Source organism: Rhinopithecus bieti, unplaced genomic scaffold (genome assembly GCF_001698545.2).
Source record: "Rhinopithecus bieti isolate Rb0 unplaced genomic scaffold, ASM169854v2 scaffold_618, whole genome shotgun sequence".
Taxonomy (NCBI): Eukaryota; Metazoa; Chordata; class Mammalia; order Primates; family Cercopithecidae; genus Rhinopithecus; species Rhinopithecus bieti.
Window position 1 is genome coordinate 912,047 of NW_016803195.1, and position 21,541 is coordinate 933,587.

General features: G+C 46.5%; 1 long non-coding RNA gene across 1 annotated transcript in view; it reads right to left on the minus strand.

The window, feature by feature from the left end:
• The window catches only part of LOC108527429 (uncharacterized), a 44,791-nt gene extending 26,874 nt beyond the window's left edge, over positions 1-17,917 (minus strand). Inside the window, exons 1-2 of the long non-coding RNA XR_001884809.1 lie at positions 17,785-17,917; positions 2,314-2,527 (exon numbers count right to left, since the gene is read on the minus strand). This is a non-coding gene — a long non-coding RNA (uncharacterized LOC108527429). The remainder of the gene's footprint in view (positions 1-2,313; positions 2,528-17,784) is intronic.
• Positions 17,918-21,541: the final 3,624 nt, after the last annotated feature.

Below are 21,541 nucleotides of genomic sequence, written 5' to 3' on the forward strand. Positions count from 1 at the left end.
AAAAAAAAAAAAAAAGACTCAGATTCTCAGATTTCTAGTGGTGAAAGAGATGACTTCTGAGGTTGGGAGGCATGGGATGGAAGACTGTGTCATCAGTAATGCTGAACTATTTAATTTAGTACCATGTAGGCCAGGTGCAGTGGCTCACATCTGTAATCCTAGCACTTTGGGAGGCCAAGGTGGGCTGATTACCTGAGCTCAGGAGTTTGAGACCAGCCCAGGAGTTTGAGACCAGCCTGGGCAACATGGCAAAACCCCATCTCTACTAAAAATACAAAAGTGTAGCTGGACATGGTGGCGAGCACCTGTAGTTGGACGGCTGAGGCAGAAGAATTGCTTGAACCCAGGAGGCAGAGGTTGCCGTGAGCCAAGATCGCACAACTGCACTCCATCCAGCCTGGGCAACAGAGCAAGACTCTGTCTCAAGATAATAATAATAATAATTTATTACCTTGTGCATCGACTATTTTAATAACACAGACCTTAAAAACAATACAATTGACAAGGATGGAAGGAAGCTAAAAAAAAATAAAAATAAAAATAATACAGGACAATAAACCAGCACTACATTGTATGATATAGTCAAGCAGTGCCAATAAAGGCCTTCTGATGTTTTGAGGCCAGAGCACCTCTTTGCCCTGGCCACCAAACCACGTCATCAAGACCTACAGAAAGTCTAAAAGACCTTCTGGCTTTGAAATGTTTCTAGGACACAGGCTATAACCCGCATTTTCCCTTAAACTATATTTCCTAAAGTAGGCAATGGTATTCTAAATCTCGGTTCTGCAGTACCATGGGGGAAGTATCAACAACTTTCAGTGGTGCTAGGAGAGTCTTAAAGATGACCCGACAAAATTATTTTTAATATATTTTATGCTTTAATGAGTTTATATTCATCAGCATTTGCAGGCACTATGAGGCAAGGGGAATATGGAGGAGTATAGGAACCTGCATAAAATTGGTAAACAGTAGGGTGTCGTAATCTAAAAATTACTGGGGTATGAAATAAGATTTTTAGGAGGCCATTGGTTTGGACCGAGCTCCCACACCAGGCTCAACAGACCAAACCAGAATGGAGTCACTCATGTGAAGTTCCACACCACCAAACTGAAAGTAAGTTGTTTATCTGACCTTCCAAGAAATCAGGACAGAGAGAGTGATAATAGCCAAATCCCCAAACACACTGGTTTTAGCTGGCATGATGAAAAAAAGTTCCCTCTGCTTTAACCTTTACAAGAAAAGTAGCTTTGAAATGACCTATTCATTTTCTGTTTTCTCTTTCTGCTTCCCTCAACCCCTCTGTTTATAAAAGCAAGTTGCGGGCTCGGCGCCGTGTCTCATGCCTGTAATCCCAGCACTTTGGGAGGCCAAGGCGGCCGGATTACCTAAGGTCAGATGTTCAAGATCATCCTGGGCAACGTGGTGAAACCCCGTCTCCACTAAAAATACAAAAATTAGCCAGGCATGGTGGTGCATGCCTCTAATTCCAGCTACTCAGGAGTCTGAGGCAGGAGAATTGCTTGAACCCGGGAGGTGGAGGTTGCAGAGAGCTAAGATGGCGCCATTGCACTCCAGCCTAAGTGACGGAGGGAGACTCCATCTCAAACAAAAAAAAAAAAAGAAAAAATAAATAAAATAAAATCAAGCTCCTGTGCTCAGCTTATCAGAGCACTCATCTGTCTTATGAAATAAGTGTTGCCTGATTCTGGAATAGCAAATAAAAGCCAATTAAGATCTTTAAGCTAAATTTGTTGTAATTTTGTCTGTTGAAAGAGGTTTGCCATGGAATTAACAGAAGTCACCTTAAATTCAGGTCTTTTTCACACCTTGGAAAAACACGCAGCTGAAGCAGGATGTCAGCACACAAATGTTCATTTATTTCACTCCACAAAAATATACACTGGGCTGAGTCCTGGAGATTCAGCACACACCTTCAAGGACCCTTTAGGATGTAGACAGATTTTGTGAATTAAAATGGCAATTAATAGGGCCTTCTCCCCATTAAATGTACTCATAACATTTTGCACTCAATTTAGGAGGCTCCTGGGCCACCCGTAAGGCCTATCCATGGAAGGATTCATGAACTTTTTGCTCTGAGAGTCTAAGAACTTAGGACCACCATGTTTCTACCACTTCCATGGATCCCAGGGCAAGGGTGCTTCTTGGGAAGCCAGCAGCCAGGAGACTCCTCTTGCAAGAAGATCTTGGAACATCTCTTCTGGTCACAGAGATGTTCCAAGTGGAACTAAAGACAAGTCAAGCACCTTTGTTTACAGCTGAAGAAACTGGAAACCCAGAAAGGGGAAGTCTTACCCAAGGTCTACTTCCTCATCCACTTAGAGATCACAATAACGATAGTCACAATTGCTGCCTCAATGAAGTGCAGGGGAGTGGGAGTCTCTCAAAGATCCTTCCAACACTCTGGCCTGGGCTTGATCATCCCTGTTCTCCAGAGTCAGGACGAGTGGCTTGTCAGGTCACATAGCAGGAAGTAGCCCAGCTTGGCAGAAAACTCAGTTCTGTGGAACTTCAAAGCAAGAGGCCAACAGTTAAGAGGGCTATAAAGGTGGCAGAGACACTGTCTTTGCCCTCACAAAGCAGGTAATCTTATTGGCTCTGGGGATGGGGCATTAATATGTAAAGAAGTTAACATTTTGGCACAGGGGCAGTGGCTGATCCCTATAATCCCAGAGCTTTGAGAGGCTGAAACAGGAGGATCACTTGAGCCAGGAGTTCAAGACCAGTCTGGGCAACATAGCGAGGCCCTGTTCCCTACAAAAATAAACAAACAAATAAATAAATAAAATAAAGAATAAATAAAAAGTTAACATATTTATTGAATGCTTACACCTGGCCTGGAGACATGCACCCTGGGATACAGCCCTGAGTCCTGAATCCATGCTGCCTGATTTTGCATTCTCTTTGGCTCAGATGATAGTTGTTTTTGTTTTTTTTTGAGACAGAGTCTCACTCTGTTGCCCAGGCTGGAGTGCAGTGGTGCCATCTCGGTTCACTGCAACCTCCACCTCCCAGGTTCAAGTGCTTGTCATGCCTCAGACACCCGAGTAGCTGGGATTACAGGCGTGTGCCACCACGCCTGGCTAATTTTTGCATTTTTAGTAGAGACAGGGTTTTGCCATGTTGCCCAGGCTGGTCTCGAACTCCTGGCCTCAAGTGATCCACCCACCTAGGCCTCCCAAAGTGCTGGGATTACAGGCATGCGCCACTGTGCCCGGCCTGAAATCAGTTTTAATGCTGTGCACACTCAGGCTGCAGTTTGTAGAACTGTCAGGCAGAGAGCAGGTGTCCTAGTTTCCTCAATTTTGCACCAACCAAGGGCCTCTGTGACTCCCACCTGGAGCCCTGCTCTCCTCCTCCAGCCTGCACATAAGAGGCAGCTGTGCTGAGTCTTTCTGCCTTGGTGGGGAGGTGAGAACTGCACAGGGGGACAGGGAGCCTCTTTGGGGGTGGGAGGTCCTCTAATCAGCCTGCCATCAGTCATTGATCAGACCCCAAAACTTCTCCCTGGCCACAAGACCTGGTTGATCTCTCCAGACCGATCTGTTTCTCCAGGGTCCTCCTCACCCCACTACCAATCCACATTTGCACCTGCCTGAACACACATGCAGTTGTCTCCTTCCTTGTATTGTCCACACAGCTCCCCTGCCTGGAAGGCGCTGGCCATCCTGATTGCTGGGCAATGAGTTCCTGTCCTTCCTTCACAGGCTGCTCAGGCTCCAGTTCTGTGAGGCCCTCCCTGATCTCCAGCCTAACTTTGAGCCCTGCTGTTTTCAACGCCTCTGTTTCTGTCATTTCACTTGTCTTTCTCCTTCTTAGGGAGCCGTATTCTTCCCTCTGTCCCTGTCCTTTGCATGAGGCATAGTGTCCAGGACACACACAAAAATACCGAAAAATGAAGGCACGCTCCTTCCCTTCTCTCCCTCTATGCCCAGGCCCCATTTCACTGCTCACAGACTCTGGGAGTTGGCAAGTACTCAGTTCAATTCCTCACTTTACAGATGAGGAAACCAAGACCCAGAGAGAGGAAGTGACTTCCCTAAGCTCACAGGCTGTTGACAGAGTCCAGACTGAACCCAGGTTTCTTTCCTCCCTGTCTTGTGCCCTGTTCCCTTCCCCATGCTTCTCGGAGTAGCCTTTCTCTTGGGGAAATGATGATTTTACTTAGCCACGAGGACCCTGTGGTTGGATTAGGTTGTCCTCAGGAAAACAGAGGGGGCCTCCAAGACAGACCTCTTTAATGGTGGAGGAGGAAGGAAGTGTAGAGTAAGAATTGCTACAAACTTTGGTTTTTTCCTGTGTAAAACTGGGAGCCTGACCCCTGTCCTGCAGTGGTGTTCTGAGGATATGTGTTGATGTAAGAGCCGAGGTTCTCATTCATGAAGAGCTTATATCACATGTTTCTCTTGCTGGGGGAATACCGCCCCTTCAGTCAAGACCTTTTATAATCTGGCCCAAATTACCTTTCCAGACTCATCCTATTCTAGCCCAACAGCTCACACTCCAGCCACATCTGGCTCCTCCCCTGTCCTAACCATTTCCTTCCTTTCCTCCTCTGTATCTGTTTCCTCAGCCTGGACTAGCCTTTCCTCTCAATCCAACCATGGTATCCCCAGTCCATCTCTGGGTCCCGCTCAAAGACCACCTCCTCTGAGAAGTCTTCCCTGATTAGCCCTCCTTTCTGTGTCTCTGATGGTTTGCTCACTTTTCTCCTTAGGCATGGCTTGGTCATTTCTGTTTGGATAAATGTCCCTCTTCCCTTTACTCTGTGGGTTTCTTGAGAGCAGAGATCCTGTGCTGTCAATATCTGTGTTTCCTGCAGCCCTTAGGAAGCCCTAGTACAGAGCAGTTGCTCCATCCTGTCTGTGGTGAGCAAGAAATAAAGGCTTCCTGGGACAGAGTCAGTGTGAAGAAAGATAACACCAGCCAGAGCCTTCAGGTGAAGCAGGAACACAGCTTCCAAGAACACTGATCATCGGTTTTGCAGAGCAAATCCCCAGCTTGTTCCTTTGTGTGCCTATTTTGGCCCAACTTTCACGTCAGCACGTTTCCACTATCCCCAAGCTGGAACTTCCCTCTGCCTCTCAGTAGCTGACCCTTGCCTCACCAGATGTTTGTTTTGCCTCCCAGGCTGAGGAGTTTAGACCCTGCTCTTGCAATATGGGCCCCAGGCAGCTGTGTGACCTTGGCATGTTACTTTACATCTGTGAGCCTTGGTGCACCTCCTCTGCAAAACAGCAATTTAAAATAGCACCTGACTCCCGGGTTGTTGTGTTGATCAGGTGAGCCAAGGCACGGGAGGTACCTAGCCCAGTGCCTGATGCAAAGTAAATACTCAAAGATGGAAAAACCCAAAATAAACTCACTTAGTATGTGTTTCCCTCTGTGTTGCCAAAACCTATTCCTGGACCCTTGCCACCCATCTCACTTTTTGGTGAGTCTTGCTTGGGGCAGTTTCCCAGCTGCTCCCTGCCAGGAGCACCCCTGATGGAATCCTAGGATCCAGGAAGGAGGAGGTGCTGGCAGGACTGTGAATCCACCGTCACCAAGTTGCCCTTGCCCAGACTATGGGTAACACCTACATAAATAACAGATCTACAAAGTATTAATTTTTCATTTGTTTGTTTTTTGAGACGGAGTCTCACTCTGTTGCCCAGGCTGGAGTGCAGTGGTGTGATCTCTGCTCACTGCAACCTCCACCTCCTGGGTTTAAGTGATTCTCCTGCTTCAGCCTCCTGAGTAGCTGAGATTACAGGCACACGCCACCACGCCAGGCTAATTTTTGTATTTTTAGTAGAGACGCAGATTCACTATGTTGGCCAGGCTGGTCTCAAACTCCTGACCTCAAGTGATCCGCCTGCCCCGGCCTCCCAAAGTGCTGGGATTACAGGCACTAGCGTCTGGCTTTTTTACTTTTTAAAGATCTAATGTCACAAATGGAAAACACTCCTGCCTTCTGGGAGGCCCTCGTGTGTGCTGGTCCGGGATCAGTCCCATCCAGCAAGGAGACTGATGAAAAGTGTCAGGACATCTAACACAAAGTGGTACCCCCTGGCACTTGTGGCTGCACCAGCACAAGGCAGATCTGCTGCTTGGCTCACCTCCCCAGAGCAGAGCTCCTTTCCGGCCCTCTCTAATCATGGCCCATTTCCAAGGAGAAAATGAAACAAAGTCCTAGGCAAAGCACTGGAGTCCTGGACTCAGCCTTGACCTCCTAGGACTGATTGCATCCCTCTCTGGCTCTCCCACCTGGAGGGCAATTCCCGCCTGCAGTGGAAAGCAGTAGCTGTGTGCAAGCCTTAAAATTCTCAGTGGCACACTTAGAAATAACAGAGGGAATTAGGTTTCATAAAACCATCTATTTAAGTGGCTCCAAATTAACCCATTGTGATCTCTCTCTCTCTCTCTCTTTCTTTGGTTCTTTATATCCTGATTGTTCATGAGAGTCCCCACAGGACATGTGAGAAACTCTTCTTTTTTTTTTTTTTTGAGACAGTCTTGCTCTGTCGCCCAGACTGGAGTGCAATGGCACAATCTCGACTCACTGCAACCTCCACCTTCCAGATTCAAGCAGTTCTCATGCCTCAACCTCCGGAGTAGCTGGGATTATAGGCATGTGCCACTACACCTGGCTAGTTTTTGTATTAGAAACCTTTTTTTTTTTTTTTTTCCTGATGAACCAGCAGAAAGGCATTAGTCCTGGTAACTAATCAAGTCAGGAATTGTCGAGAGGAGGGAGAAGGGGAGGTGCAGGGCCAAGGCTGGGGCTATTAACACACATCTGGATTTTTGGAGGAATAGTTTATTACTCCTCTTCCTCCAACTCCGTCTATATTCAAGGATTTTCAAGTGGGAAAAGCTGAGGTCTTGGCCTTGGGTGACTTTCATAGCCAAAGGACCTTAGCAATGGATTGGCTGATGCAGAACTTCTCATTGATGACTTTGTAAACCCTTGATTAGCTCACTGCTGTCTTGCTCCTTCTCTGTGTCAGAATTAAGAAACCACTCTAGGTCTTTCAACAGAGGGAGTTTAACACAAGGAATTGCTTACATAGATAGTGGAAGGATGAAAACCGGAACAGGGGATAGTGAGGAACACAGCTTAGCACCAGCAGGAAGCCTCTTATTCCAAGGCTGAGGAGGTGAGACCTAGAAGCCATTGTTGGTGGCAACAGCTAGAACCACGGTAGGGCTGGCCCCATGGAGGTTAGGGTTGTCTGGCAGGAGTCAGAGCCACAGAAGGGCTTGGAACTGTAGAAGACACACAGCCACTGTGGAAGGTGCAGAGCAAGAGGGGGGAAATGGTTGACCCGCACTTCTCACCCCACCGTACTCTGATCTTGTACCAGTTTCTCCCAACACACAAAACTATGTGAAAGCCACTTGGCAAGGGAGCCTGGGAAACACAGCTTCCTGCAATATACAGAAGAACGGAAAGGCAGGGAATAAGCTGGGAGTAAACAGTGGGCCCTCTGTGTAACATAACGCTGCTGGATGAAACGGCTGGGAAGTAAGAAAGCACTGCAGAGAGGAGCTGAGTGGGGCATGGCAGGCTGGATCCTGTTGAAAGCCTTACAGCAGTGTTTCCCAAAGTGTGGGACACGCTGGGCCACCCAAGCTGGCAAAAAGACCAGGCAGAGCATGAAGGAACAGTGTATCAATAAGAAAGCTAGTTCATTTTCAATTCTCTTTCCCATTATCTGATGACATTAAGGAGAAAGTCTCTATTTGGTGCTAACCTGTCTTTAACATCACTCTAACATTTCCTAATTTCTTTTCTTTTCTTTTTTTTTTTTTTGAGACGGAGCTCTGTTGCCCAGGCTGGAGTGCAGTGGTATGATCTAGGCTCACTGCAATCTGCAACCTCCACCTCCTGAGTTCAAGCAATTCTCCTGCCTCAGCTTCCTAAGTAGCTGGGACGACAGGCAAGCACCACCACTCCTGGCTAATTTTTGTATTTTTAGTAGAGACGGGGTTTCATCATGTTAGCCAGGCTGGTCTCAAACTCCTGACCTCAAGTGATCCATCAACCTCAGCCTCCCAAAGTGCTGGGATTACAGGCATGAGCCACTGTGCCCGGCCACATTTTCTTGTTTCTTTTTAACTCCAAAATATAGCAAACCAGACAGGTGTAGTGGTTGATGCCTGTAATCTCAGCACTTTGGGAGGCCTATGCAGGAGGATTGCTTGAGTCCAGGAGTTCAAGACCAGACTGAGCATCATAGTGATGACCCTTTCTCTACAAAGAACAAAAAATTAGCTGGGCATAGCGGTGTGTGCTTGTAGTCTTATCTACTTGGGAGGCTGAGGCAGAAGGATCCCTTGAGCCTGGGAGTTTGAGGTTGCAGTGAGCCATGACTATACCACTGCACACTCCAGCCTGGGCAACAGAGTGACACCCTGTCAAAAAAAAAAAAAAAAAAAAAAAAAGAGGAAACCTTAGGTTAAAGCCTGTGGCTGGTACTGGTACAATAGATGCTGCTGGTCCTGTCTAATCCCCTTCACCTAGTTGATACATTCACCTCCCAGCTGCTGTGAATGATGGCAGCTAGCACTTAACAGCCACACCCTTCTTTTGGAACTTGCCTCACCTGGAAATAGGTGGGAGATTATACCATCATCCCGAGGTATGGAGCAATGACTGATTGATGCAAGGCACAAAGGCCCAGCTCTCATGCCTTGAGGTGGTTCAACTCTGGTCCCATTCCTGTTTCAGAGCTTCAGCTGGCCCCACGCCTTTGCTTAGCCTCTTTCTGTTTCCCTCCCTCCTTCACCAGGAGTGCCCCCGTAAATCTCTTGCACAAGAATCCCCACCTTATATTCAAGCCCTGGCTTGACTTCTAGAGAATCTAAGATAGCAGGCAACAGGAGCTAGCTGGAATTGTGTAACCTTAAAATTATCCTTTTAATATTTTGCCTGTGTTGATTTATCATAAGATATAAAGGTTTTCTATTTATAGTAGTGCTACTAAGTTTTGTGTAAGTGTAATATTATTTTTAATTTATATATCTCTCTCTATATAATTAAATTATAAAGACCAGCATGGGCAACATAGTGAGACCCCATCTCTACAAAAATTAGCAGGGCATGGTGGCATGTGCCTGTAGTCCTAGCTATTTGAGAGGTTAAGGCAGGAGGATCGCTTGAACCTGAGAGGTCAAGGCTGCAGTGAGCTAGGACTATACCACTGCACTCCAGCCTAGGCAACAAAGTAAGACCCTGTCTCAAAAAAAAAAAAAAAAAAAAGCAGGGGTTGATAGAAAAAATAAAAAATAGTTAACTCGGCATGGTGGCACATGCCTATTCCTATCCTATACTACTCAGGAGGCTGAGGTGGGAGGATCCCTTGAGCCTCAGGAATTTGAGGCTGAAATGAGTTATGATTGCACCACTGCACTCCAGCCTGGGAAACAGAGCAAGTCCCTTTCTCTAATAATATATATATTATTTTTATTTTTATATTTTAATTTATAATATATAAGGGTTGGAGCTCTGTGGCTCATTCTGTAATCCGATAACAGTTGGGAGCACGGCAGGCAGATAACCTAGGTAGGAGTTCGAAACATCTGGGAACATGGTGAAACCCTGTCCTCTACTAAAAATACAAAAATTGCGGCGCATACGGTGGTGCATGCTTAATCCCAGATACTTGGGAGGCTGAGGCGGAGAATCACTTGAACCCGGGAGATGGAGGTCTGCAGTGGCTGGAGATCTCACACTGCACTTCAGCCTGGGCGACAGAGTGAGACTCTGTCTAAAAAAAAAAATGTACTATATATTATATATAGCTAGTACTATATAACTTTAAATTTTTTATAATACTTTGTTTTTTATATTTTTATTTTATAATTTATTTTTATTCTATTTTATTACTTTATATATATATTTTATGATATTTTAATTTATATATATATAATCTTTTATATAATAAAATAAAATAAAAATAAATAACTTTTTTTTTGAGATGGAATCTTGCTCTGTTGCCCAGGCTGGAGTGCAGTGTCACGATCTCACTGAAACCATCGCCTCCCAGTGTCGTTCACTGCAACCTCTGCCTCCCGAGTTCAAGCGATTCTTGTGCCTCAGCCTTCTGAGTAGCTGGGAGTACAGGCACACGCCACACCTGGCTAATTTTTGTATTTTTAGTAGAGACGGAGTTTCACCATGTTGGCCAGGTTGGTCTCAAACTCCTAGCTTCAAGTGATTCACTCGTCTCGGCCTCCCAAAGTGCTGGGATTACAGGCAAGTGCACCCGGCAGAAATGGACTATTAATATATTCAAAAACTTGGATGGACCTCAAAAGCATTATGCTGAGAAATCCACAAAACTAGGTGCTGTGTGATTCTTCCATGAAACTTTAAAAAGGCAAAGTTACAAGGACAGAAGGAAGATCAGCATTGCCAGAGGCTGAGATGGGAGGGAGCGACTGCCAAAGGGCATGGAGGACTTTTTGGGTAACGGAAATATTCTATATATTGTAATTGTAGTAGAGGCTATAGACTACATACATTTATCAAAATGTATCAAACTATACACTTGAAATGGTAAATTTTAATGTACATAAATTATACCTTATAAAGCTGATTTTTTTTTTTTTTTTTTGAGATAGAGTTTTGCTCTGTCGCCCAAGCTGAAGTGCAGTGGCACAATCTCGGCTGACTGCAACCTCTGCCTCCTGGGTTCATGTGATTCTCCTGCCTCAGCCTCCTGAGTAGCTGGGACTACAGGCACACACCACCACGCCCGGCTAAATTTTGTATTTTTAGTAGAGACAGGGATTCACTATGTTGGCCAGGCTGGTCTTGAACTCCTGACCTTGTGATCCGCCTGCCTTGGCCTCCCATAGTTCTGGGATTACAGGCATGAACCACCGCACCTGGCCATAAAGCTGGTTTTTAAAAAATAGAGGCAGAGCATGGTGGCTCACACCTGTAGCTCCAGCTACTTAGAAGACTGAGGTGGGAGGATTGCTTGAACCCAGGAATTTGAGGCTGCTGTGAGCCACTGTCATGCCACTGCACTCCAGCCTGGGTGAGAGAGGGAGACCCTATCTTTAAAAAAAAAAAAAAAAAAAGAAATTAAATGAAATAATAGTATGGCCGCATGTGGGTATAGGAGAAATTGTGATGATGGCAGGGGGAAGAGACCAAGTGGGAAGAATGTTTCAGAGGGAGATGCCAAGCCTTTACCGAGTAGGTAAAGTGACCTCCTGGAGTCCACTCTAGTAATTGGGCAAGTTTGGTGGCTCTGAGCTGGTTGGGGTGAGTGGAGAGGAAGTGGAATGTGACTCCCTGACACAGCGTCAGGCCTGATGCTTATGACAGATGCAGACCTCTAGGGAGAATGGTGGGCAGAAGCCTTCTCTCCTTCTCCTGGGGACAGGTTGAAGAGAAAGCAAGGAACCCCTACCTCTACATAGCAACACCTTTCCTGGTCTTTGGGTCCTTCTTTTTGTTTTTTTCCAAAGAGACAGGGGCTCCCTCTCTCACCCAGGCTGGAGGGCAGTGGTACACTTATAGCTCACTGTAGGCTCAACCTCCTGGGCTCAAGTGATCTTCCTGCCTTGGCCTCCCAAAGTGCTGGGATTATAGGCACGAGAAGCCATCACACCTAGCCAAGTCTTTCTTTTTTTTTAAGCAAATATCCCTGGAAAAGAGGAAGAATGAAGAAAAAAGAGGGTATTGAGGAAGCTGGCAAAGAAAGATCTTTCCCCACCCCCCCACCTTTGAGGCAAGGTGGGGAGCAAGAAGAGTGCTTGGTGACAGAGGTGAGCTCCAAGAGACCACTTCAGAGGACAAAATGGGCCCTGAAGCCCCCAAGGGTACTCGGCCAGGAGCCTTTCCTCTCAGCCTTGAGCTTTCGGCCGCCAGGTCTCTCTCAGTCTCCCATCTTTGTCTGACTCTTTCTGATGGAGGGTCACGCTGAGCCAAGGTGGGATGCTGACATAAAGCTTACATGGGAGCCTGCTCTGAGAGTCCCCTCAATGTTGACTTAGTATGAAGTCAGCTTGTCCAAACATCACCATGGACAGTACTTCATTAGATTAAATGGCTTCTTTTTGCAGAGAAGAGCCTGTACTAATATTTGCTTTGCATCTTGTAAAATCATATGGAAATAGGATAATGATGTTGAAAATAGAAAAAAGAGTGAATTCCCAGAGAGAGTGTGGTTGAGATAGCTGTACTTTCCAAGCAGCCCCTCCTCCCCCATCCCCAGCCTTTCACTCTGAGCAGCCCCAGCCTCAGCCAAAGGTGACTATCAGGCTCTGGAGTTTATTCAGATGCTCACATGGAGAGTTTTTTAAACTTAGACTCAAACCACCTTTCCCTTGGTGAGTCAAGGGTCTGTTGGTTTTGTTGTTGTTTAAAAATTTGCTAAGAAATTCAAGGAAAGGCGGTAAACACGTGTATGGTTGTAAAAAAATCTATCACCAATAAATATTGAAAAAATTTCTTTTTTCTTTTCTTTTTCTGTTTTCTTTCTTTCTTTCTTTCTTTTTTTTTTTTTTTTTAGAGACAAGGTCTTGTTCTATTGCCCAGGCTGGACTACAGTGGTGGGTCTCATAGCTCACTGTAACCCTCAAACTCCCGGGCTCAAGCCATCCTTGAACTTCAGCCTCCCAAGTGGCTGAGACTACATGCAGGTACCACCATGCCCAGCTAATTTTTTAAATTTTTCATAGAAATGGGAGCCTCACTCTGTTGTCCAGGCTGGTCTGGAACTCCTGATCTCAAGCAATCCTCCTGCCTTGGCCTCCCAAAGTCCCGGGATTACAGGCATTAGCCACTGTGCCTGGCTTTTTTTGATCATTTCCTTAGTGAAATGCATATTGTTAATAATGTGATTCACTAATTTGCCAAACATTTACAGAGTACTATGCACTGCATTCCCTGCACTATGATAGACACCAGGGTTGTACTAATTCATATTTGCATCCGTTTGTTTTTCAACAAATATTATTGAGTTCTTTCTGTGAGCCAAGCAGTGAGTGAGCCTTCAAAGGACAGGAAGGAGTGTGAAATAGCTTAAGTTCCCTTACAATTTTGCCTTACAGGAGACAATGAAGGATTCGTCTATTCAATTGCTCCTTCCTGTATTGATGGACTCCAGGTTTACTCCTGCACATCCACTACTGGGCACTAAGATGTGGGGTGAGTATAGCCCTGTCCTTTCGGAGTTCAAGGCTGGACACACCCCAGAATCCCTTCCCAACTCTGTTGCCATTAAGTCACTCAACCAGACATCCGCTAGACAGAATGAGGGGCACACATAAATGTGAAACAATGGCCAGCTGACCAGTGAGGTGTCAGTAGCTGGCCCAGGCTCTGGCCCAGGGGACCCTGGGGAAGGCCAGCACCCTTCTTGGTGGCAGCCAGTACTTCCCCTTTGCTCACCTTCATCGTACTTGCAATGTCATTTAGCACAGTGGCAGTGTGTCTTATTCAGATCAGTGTCTGGCACATAGTAGGTGCCCAGAAATATTTGTGGCCTGACTTCAGCCAGCTTCCCAGAGCAACTGAGTTTCTGGAGGAGGAGGCCTTTGGGGCAGGGTTTTGGGAGGCCTTGGTGTGCTGGCATGCAGAGGCACCAGTATTTAGAAAAGTGTCACCCACATAGGCTGGATACCATGGTGTATGCCTGTAATCTGAGCACTTTAGGAGGCTGAGGTGGGAGGATCACTTGAGGCCAGGAGTTCAAGACCAGCCAGGGTAACATTGTGAGATCCTGTCTCTACAAAAAATAGGGCCAGGCACAGTGGCTCAGGCCTGTAATCCCAGCACTTTGGGAGGCCCAAGAGGATGGATCACTTGAGATCAGGAGTTCAAGACCAGACTGGCTAACACAGCAAAACCCTGTCTCTACTAAAAATACAAAAATTAGCCAGGTGTGGTGGTGGTCACCTGTAATCCCAGCTACTCAGGAGGCTGAGGCAGGGAGAACAGCTTGAACCTGGGAGGTGGAGGTTGCAGTGAGCCAAGATCACGCCATTGCATTCCAGCCTGGGTGACAGAGTGAGACTCCATCTCAAAAAAAAAAAAAAAAAAAAAATTACAAAAAGGAATTAGCCAAATGTGGTGGTGTGCACCTGTAGTTCCAGCCACTTAGGAGGCTGAGGTTTGGGCCCAGGATCTTTTGGGCCCAGGAGGTCAAGGCTATAGTGAGCTATGATTGTGCCTCTGCACTCTAGCCTGCAGGACGGAGCAAGATTCTGTCTCTTAAAAATAAAATAAAATAAAATAAAATAAAATAAAATAAAATAAAAAGTGCCACGTATGTAATAAATGTTCCAAAGAAACATTAGAGGTGACGTTGGTGATGGCGAGGTTATTAGTCATGAGTGACCAAGAAGCCAAAGGCGGAGGCTGGAGCCAGTTCCTGCAGATGCGTCCAGCTCTGGAATCCTTGGAGATGTTTCTTTTTTCTTTTTTTAAGACAGGGTCACTCAGGCTGGAGTGCAGTGGCACAATCACAGCTCATTGAAGCCTCCAGCTCCCTAAGGGATGCCTTTGAAATCCACAGATAAAGATGTTTCTCTGCCTTTCCCTTGTCAGAGAAGCTTTGGGCCCAGCAGCTGGCAGGGTCGCCATACCCCCTCCTGGAAGCCCACACTGCAGGCTTGTCCAGGAGCTTGCTTGGGTGGGACTTCGCCGGGCTATGCACAGCAGTCCTCCCAGTCAGACTCCAAGGGACCAGTGCTGCAGAATCAGCCCCCACCAGCACACTCCCATTTCCTCCTCTGCTGTTGGACATGGCTCTCAAGTTACTTCCCTGTGTGTGTGCTGGGGGAGTGAAGGGGACTCTATTTATCCTTCAACCGACATGAAGGAAGAGGCTCATTGTTTTGCAGGATGACAGAGGAATTGTTCGCTCTGCTATTTATAGTTGAAATGTTATCATTTTGCCTTGTTTTCATGGCCTGAAGTCCCCAGCGCTTCCTGTGTAACAGTCCTCTCCCTTTGCATAGTCTGCCTTTAGTTTAAAATCTTGGGGCTGGGCGTGGTGGCTCACGCCTGTAATCCCAGCACTTTGGGATGCCGAGGAGGGTGGATTGCTTGAGCTCAGGAGTTTGAAAGTAGCCTGGGCAAGATGGTGAAACCCCATCTCTACTAAAAATACAAAAATTAGCTGGGTATGGTGGGAGCCAGGCCAGCTATTTGGGAGGATGAGGTGGGAGGATGGCTCAAGCCTGGGAGGTGGAGGTTGCAGTGATCCCAGATTGTGCCCCTGGACTCCAGCCTGGGCCACAGAGCAAGACTTTGTCTCAATAAATTAAATTTAATTTAAACAAAAAATAAAATATTGAACCCTGTGATGTCAGGACTCTCATAAATTCCCAAGAGCCATAGTCACCTAATAATTCCAGCCAACATCTATTGAAGGCTGACTGTGTGCCAGGCACAGGTCTAAGCACTTTACATGGATTCATCCAATCCTCACAGCAACGCTTTGAGGCAGATGCCACTATCATCCCCACTTTACAGAGGAGAAAACTGAGGCACGGGGTTTGTAAATTACCTCTCCAAAGTTGTCAGGTGATAAGCAGGAAAAACAGACTCCAATCTCTTAATCACAAACAACTACATCTCGAAGAAAGGCAGCTCCTGTTTCTGGAACTTGGATTGGAAGAAAAGTAAAGACCAGTCTGACACCGTGGCACATGCCTGTAATCCCAACATTTTGGGAGGCCAAGGTGGGAGGATCGCTTGAACACAGGGATTCAAGACCAGCCTGGGCAACATAGGGAGACCCTGTCTCTACAAAATATGGAATTAAATTAGCCAGGCATGGTGGTGCGTGCCTGGGGTCCCAGCTACTTGGGAGGCTGAGGTGGGAGGATCACTTGAGCCTGGGAGGTCAAGGCTGCAGTGAGCAGTTGATCGCACCACTGCACTCCAGCCTGGGCGACAGAGTAAGACCCTGTCTCGAACAAACAAATAAACAAACAAAAATCCCCCCAAAAAACAACAAAAAACTAGACCTTAAACACTGCTTCTTTTTTAGCTCCAGTTACAAGCAAGACAGTTTTTTTTTTTTTGTTTGACTCTTCCATCATCCCAGGGTACAGAAGCCAGATAGTGGCCAAGGAAATGCAGTCTCTGAGCACTGCAGTGAGAGCTGAAGGAATAGTGGCTGACAGCAACTGACCCGTGACCATTTCCTGGTTTCCAGCTTCCTCAACCCATTGGTCAGCTTCCCATCCCATGAAGGATCAGCCTGGGGCCAAAAAGGCCACCTGCAGAGAGCACCAATGCCTTGTGCCAGAGACCACGCTAGGGAGGGACTGCAGCAGAGGATTAGAGGTGCTTTGGTTTGCTTACTTGTTTTATTTTGCTTTAATAATTAGGGTGGTATCCAGACCCAACCATGGTTCTTTTTACCCTCTTTAGGCAGCAAAGCCCAGAGTCACTTGATGCCTCAAAGGAGGTGATTAAAGTGGAAGAGAAAATATTTTCCTGGCTTTGAGTTTCAAATGCCTATGCCTTTAGGCAAATAGAAAGGACTAATCTAGGCTGGGCATAGTGGCTCACACTTATAATCCCAGCATTTTGGCAGGTTGAGGTGGTAGGATCACTTGAAGCCAGGAGGGTCACTTGAGACCAACCTGGGCAGAGTGAGACCCAGTCTTCACAAGAAATTTAAAAATTTGCTGGGTGTGCTGGCCCGTGCCTGTAATCCCAGCTACTTGGGAGGCCAGGGTGGGAGGATCACTTGAGCCTAGGAGGTTGAGGTTGCAGTGAGCTACGATTGTTCCACTACACTCCAGCTTGGATGAGACAGGGAGATCCTGTTTCAATAATAATAATAATAATAATAATAATAATAATAATAATAGGACTAAATGAACTCGCCTAAAGATGGGGGGTGCATAATGAAGAAAACCAGCACCCTTCCCCAGGTGGGGGAATACAGACGTTGATGGGTCCCGAGAGGGGATCCCTGACCCTTGTGCCTTGTCTAAGCCTCAGATTGGGAGGCAAAACATCCATCCAGACAGTGGAGCCGATGACCAGAGAGCACCCAGTACCATTTACTGGGAAAGGCCCTGGGCAGGCACCAGACACAGAGGAAGAGGAATGAGCTGGAGCCAAGGAGGCCTCCCCAGTGAAACACTGCCAGGCGCCCGACACCAGCAGAGGCCCTAGACCTGGGGCAGAGAGCAGAAGGTGTCCCAGCAGCAAGCTGTGAGGACGGGTGGGACCCCAGCCCTTGATAGCAAGCCCTTGATGACTTCCTCAATGGCAAGCCCTGAGGAAAGGGGCAGGACCCCCAGATTATCTCAGATGACATTTCTTCCACCTAGCAAAACAGGGGCTCAGAATAAAATTGAGTTATAAAAAAATAAAAGTAAGTCCCATTTTACTCTAATGAGGCATCCTCTAAAGCCCCCAAGTGTGCAGCCTGGAGCTTGGCTTGCTGCATTGTGTGGAGATGGTATACACCGTTCTCCTCATGGGGCATGGGCAGCACCATTCAGCAAACCTGTTGCTTTTGTGCCTTCATGAAAGTCTTTCAGGAGTGGTCTACACAGCAGGTCTCTCGTCACTCTGGGGAGCCCAGTGGCTCAGAAGCCCCCTGTAGTCTGGGGAAGGTCGACTAAAGTACATCTAGCACAAACGAGCTTCCAACTCACTCACCTCCCTGTGTTCAGCTTGGAATTTCAAATACCAAAAAGTAAACATTTGCAACTGATGGCCTCAATGTACAGTCTGGAGTTCATAGGTCTAAGCTTCCCACTGGCGCTCCCCTCAAGGTCTGCCATTACCTGGGCTCCACTGCCTGCTAGGCTTCATGACCCCTCTCCAGGGAGGCAGCAACCCAAACACAGCTGGGCGGGCATGCCCTTCCTTCCTCTGACCCCATCCTTCACCATCCCACTCCACACCATCCACACTGCCCAGTAAGCAGCCCTGGGGAGCTCAAGACTTCGCTCAAACACCACCTCCTTTGTGAAGTTTTCCCAGTCAGTGCTAATCAACCCTTCTTCTGTGACCTCACCGTGACAAATACAGATGGCTACTGCTGCCCTGGCACTGCCTTAGGAATGAGTCTGTTTTCATGTCTTTTTCTTCCACTGCAAAACTTTTGGGGTTCAGGATAAGAGAGAGAGAACAGGGGGCATCAAATAGGGTTGCTAACTACTTTGCTATGTAAAAGGATGTTTGTGAAACAATACCCCAGCTCCTCTACCTACCATCACCATTATTTCATAAAAGCAAGGTCATATTAACACAAAAAATAATAGGAAAATCATGACCTTAGAATGAAGGATGCTTCTTCACAGAAAGGTCTTTACAACTTCCACATTTGTACGCACATGCGTTGGCCCAGGTTTCTCATTTGCCCTCAAGTCGCAGAGTGGTCCTAGAATGTAAGCTCCGCGGGGTGCCTGGGAGCCTGTGAGATCACAGCTCTGGCCACTGGGGATCCCTGGCAACCAGAACCCGAGGGATGCCCCTCCGATGCTGCCTGAGGCCCTCCCCATCTGCTCTCAGTTTGGGATGGTGAGTGAGACCGGAGGCCATGGGTGCCGATGATGTCACCAGGAAACTCCCCGTGTGTGTCAATTTAAGCTTAACAAGGGTGGTTCTCAGCTGATGAATCCCATTTGGTTGAGAAGCCTCAGACTAAAGAAGTTCCTAGGCAAGGCTTACTGGATTTGACACAGCTTCCACAGCCCAACACAAGGTCTGTGTAGGAGGAGCACTCCTGAACCCCACTCCACAACCAGAGAGGAGCCTCTGGGTGGCGTGCATCTGTAACCCCAGCAATTCCTGAGGCCGAGGCAAGAGGATCTCTTGAGCCCAGGAGTTCCAGACCAGCCTGGGAAACACAATGAGGACTCATCTCTACAAAAAATGTAATAAAATTAGCTAGGCATGGTGGTGTGTGCCTGTAAACGCAGCAACTTGGGAAGCTGAGAGAGAGGATTGCTTAAGCTTAGGAGGTCAAGGTGGCAGTGAGCTATGGTCACACCACTGCGCTCCAGCCTGGGCCACAGAGCAAGGCCATATCTCTGAAAAAGAAAGAAAGAAATAAAGAAAACTAGTATGTGACAATCAGGCAAAGTGCTCAACCCACAATCCCAACACCACCCTCCCTTTTTAGCCCCTCCCACAATTTTATGTCATTGTCAATGTTCCCTTTTTATAACAATTACTTTAAAACCTCCCTTACTGTTACTGTATGCATAACATAACTGACTTACATGTATTATGTATATGAATGAAAAGCAATTTATAATAACATAACTTAGGCCGGGCCCAGTGGCTCACATGTGTAATCCTGGCACTTTGGGAGACCAAGGTGGGTGGATCACTTGAGGTCAGGAGTTCGAGACCAGCCACCATGGCCAACATGGTGAAACCCTGTCTCTACTAAAAATGCAAACATTAGCTGAGCATAGTAGCACGCACCTGTAGTCCCAGCTACTCGGGAGGCTGGGGCACGAGAATTGCTTGAACCCGGGAGGTGGATGTTGAAGTGAGTCAAGATCACGCCACTGCACTCCAGCCTGGGTGACAGAGTGAGACTCCACCTCAAAAATAATAATAATAATAATAAAATAACATAAAATAATATGCTTTTAAAAGACTACATATTGGGTACTGTGTACACCACTCAGGTGATGGGTGCACCAAAATCTCAGAAATCACCACTAAAGAACTTATTTATGTAACCAAAAACCACCTGTACCCCAGAAACTATTGAAATAAAATTTAAAAATAGATATATATGCTTTTAAATATGTAAATATGTAAATGCCCTAGCCCAACTACACCAGTAGAATTAATAAAATAGGTGCTTGCAGTTCTGTATAGAATCATCATAAACATATGTGTTATTTGGTAATGTGATGTTTTAGTTTTTCATTTTTAATTGACAATTATATATTATATATATTGATCGTGTACATGTTGTTTTGAAATATGTATATAGTACATATTTCAAATGTAATCACTAATCTAGCTAATTAACATATTAACCTCACATGCTTTTCATTTTTTTGTAATGTGATGTTTTGGTGAGTCAAATACCATGAGCTGTGTTGCCACTGGGGGTTTGATATTCCGAAATCTCTTGGTAAAGTACTGAGCCAAACAGAACGTGTCTTTTCTTGATTTACATAGGAATCGCAATACTAGAAAATGCAGTATAGGTTAAAACTGCAAAAATACTTGGTGTTTATATGTACACATATACACTGTATGTAAAATGGATCATTAAACAGAGAATTATTCATGGGTTTAAACTACAAGGCTGTTTGGAGAAGCAGTAGAAAGCCTGGTCGGGAGAAACCAACCATTCAACGTGACAAACCAAAATCGGCCTCTCCCCCAACCAAATCTCCCAGCGAGAACCACTGACGTGGGCTGCAGAGGCACAGAAAGAAACTGAGGCACAGAAAGAAAGTGACCCACCCAAGGCCACACAACTTGCCAGTGCCCACACCTGGCCTGGGCCTGTGACCTCCGACCCCAACTCAGTGCTCCCACCTGCACCAGGACATTTCAGACGCTGCTGTTTGGAGCTCAAGGCTCCCTGGAGATCCCTTTAGGGTGACCACAGAGGCCCAGGGAAGCACCATACCCTTTCAACCAGAGCCATTCCACGTTTATATATTTTGTTTAAAAAATGTGTAAAATAATTGCTAATAATTTGGGGGCATTTGCCATGTGCCAGACACCTCTGGAGATAAGACACTGAGTTTCCACAACCACCCTGTGGGGCTAGCATTAGGAACCCATTTTACAGATAAGGAAATGAATGGAGGCTGAGGGGCCTAAGGCCACATAGCCCCAGGTGTCTCTGATCTGAGTCTGAGCCTTTTCCATTCTGCAGGCTGTCTCTCCACACCCTGTTTAGAGGTTGGGCTTCCTTGTCAGTTTTATTTGAAAAAAAAAAAAAAAAGCTATTGGAACAGGAAAAGATGTTTGTAGACTGGACGTGGTGGCTCACGCCTATAATTTCAGCACTTTGGGAGGCGGAGGCGGGAGGATCACTTGAACTCAGAAGTTTGAGACTAGCCTGGGCAACGTGGTGAAACCTTATCTCTGCAACAGCAACAAAAAAGCTGGGTATGTTGACATGCTCCTATAGTCCCAGCTACATGGGAGGCTGAGATGGAGGATCACTTGAGCCCAAGGTGGAGGTTGCAGTGAGCTAAGACCACACCACTGCACTCTAGCCCAGGCAACAGAAGACCTGTCTCAAAAAACAAACAAAAAAAGGTTTTGCTGTGAAACAGCAGCCCCATGGAGGCCACTTCAGCAGGCCCTGGGTCATTCAGTTGGGGGTGTCTTTTGGGGTCAGTTGGTGTCATTCAGATTGATCTTCCCAATCTCCTAGGAGAGGCCAGTGTTGAAGTAGTCCCCTCTATAGAGCTGCAGGCCAGAACCCACTTTGTTTGTTTATAAAAAGCACTCAACCAATCAGTCGTTGCAGGAAAGATAGCAAAAAGAATGAGATCAGGCCAGGAGCAGTGGCTCACACCTGAAATCCCAGCACTTTGGGAGGCTGAG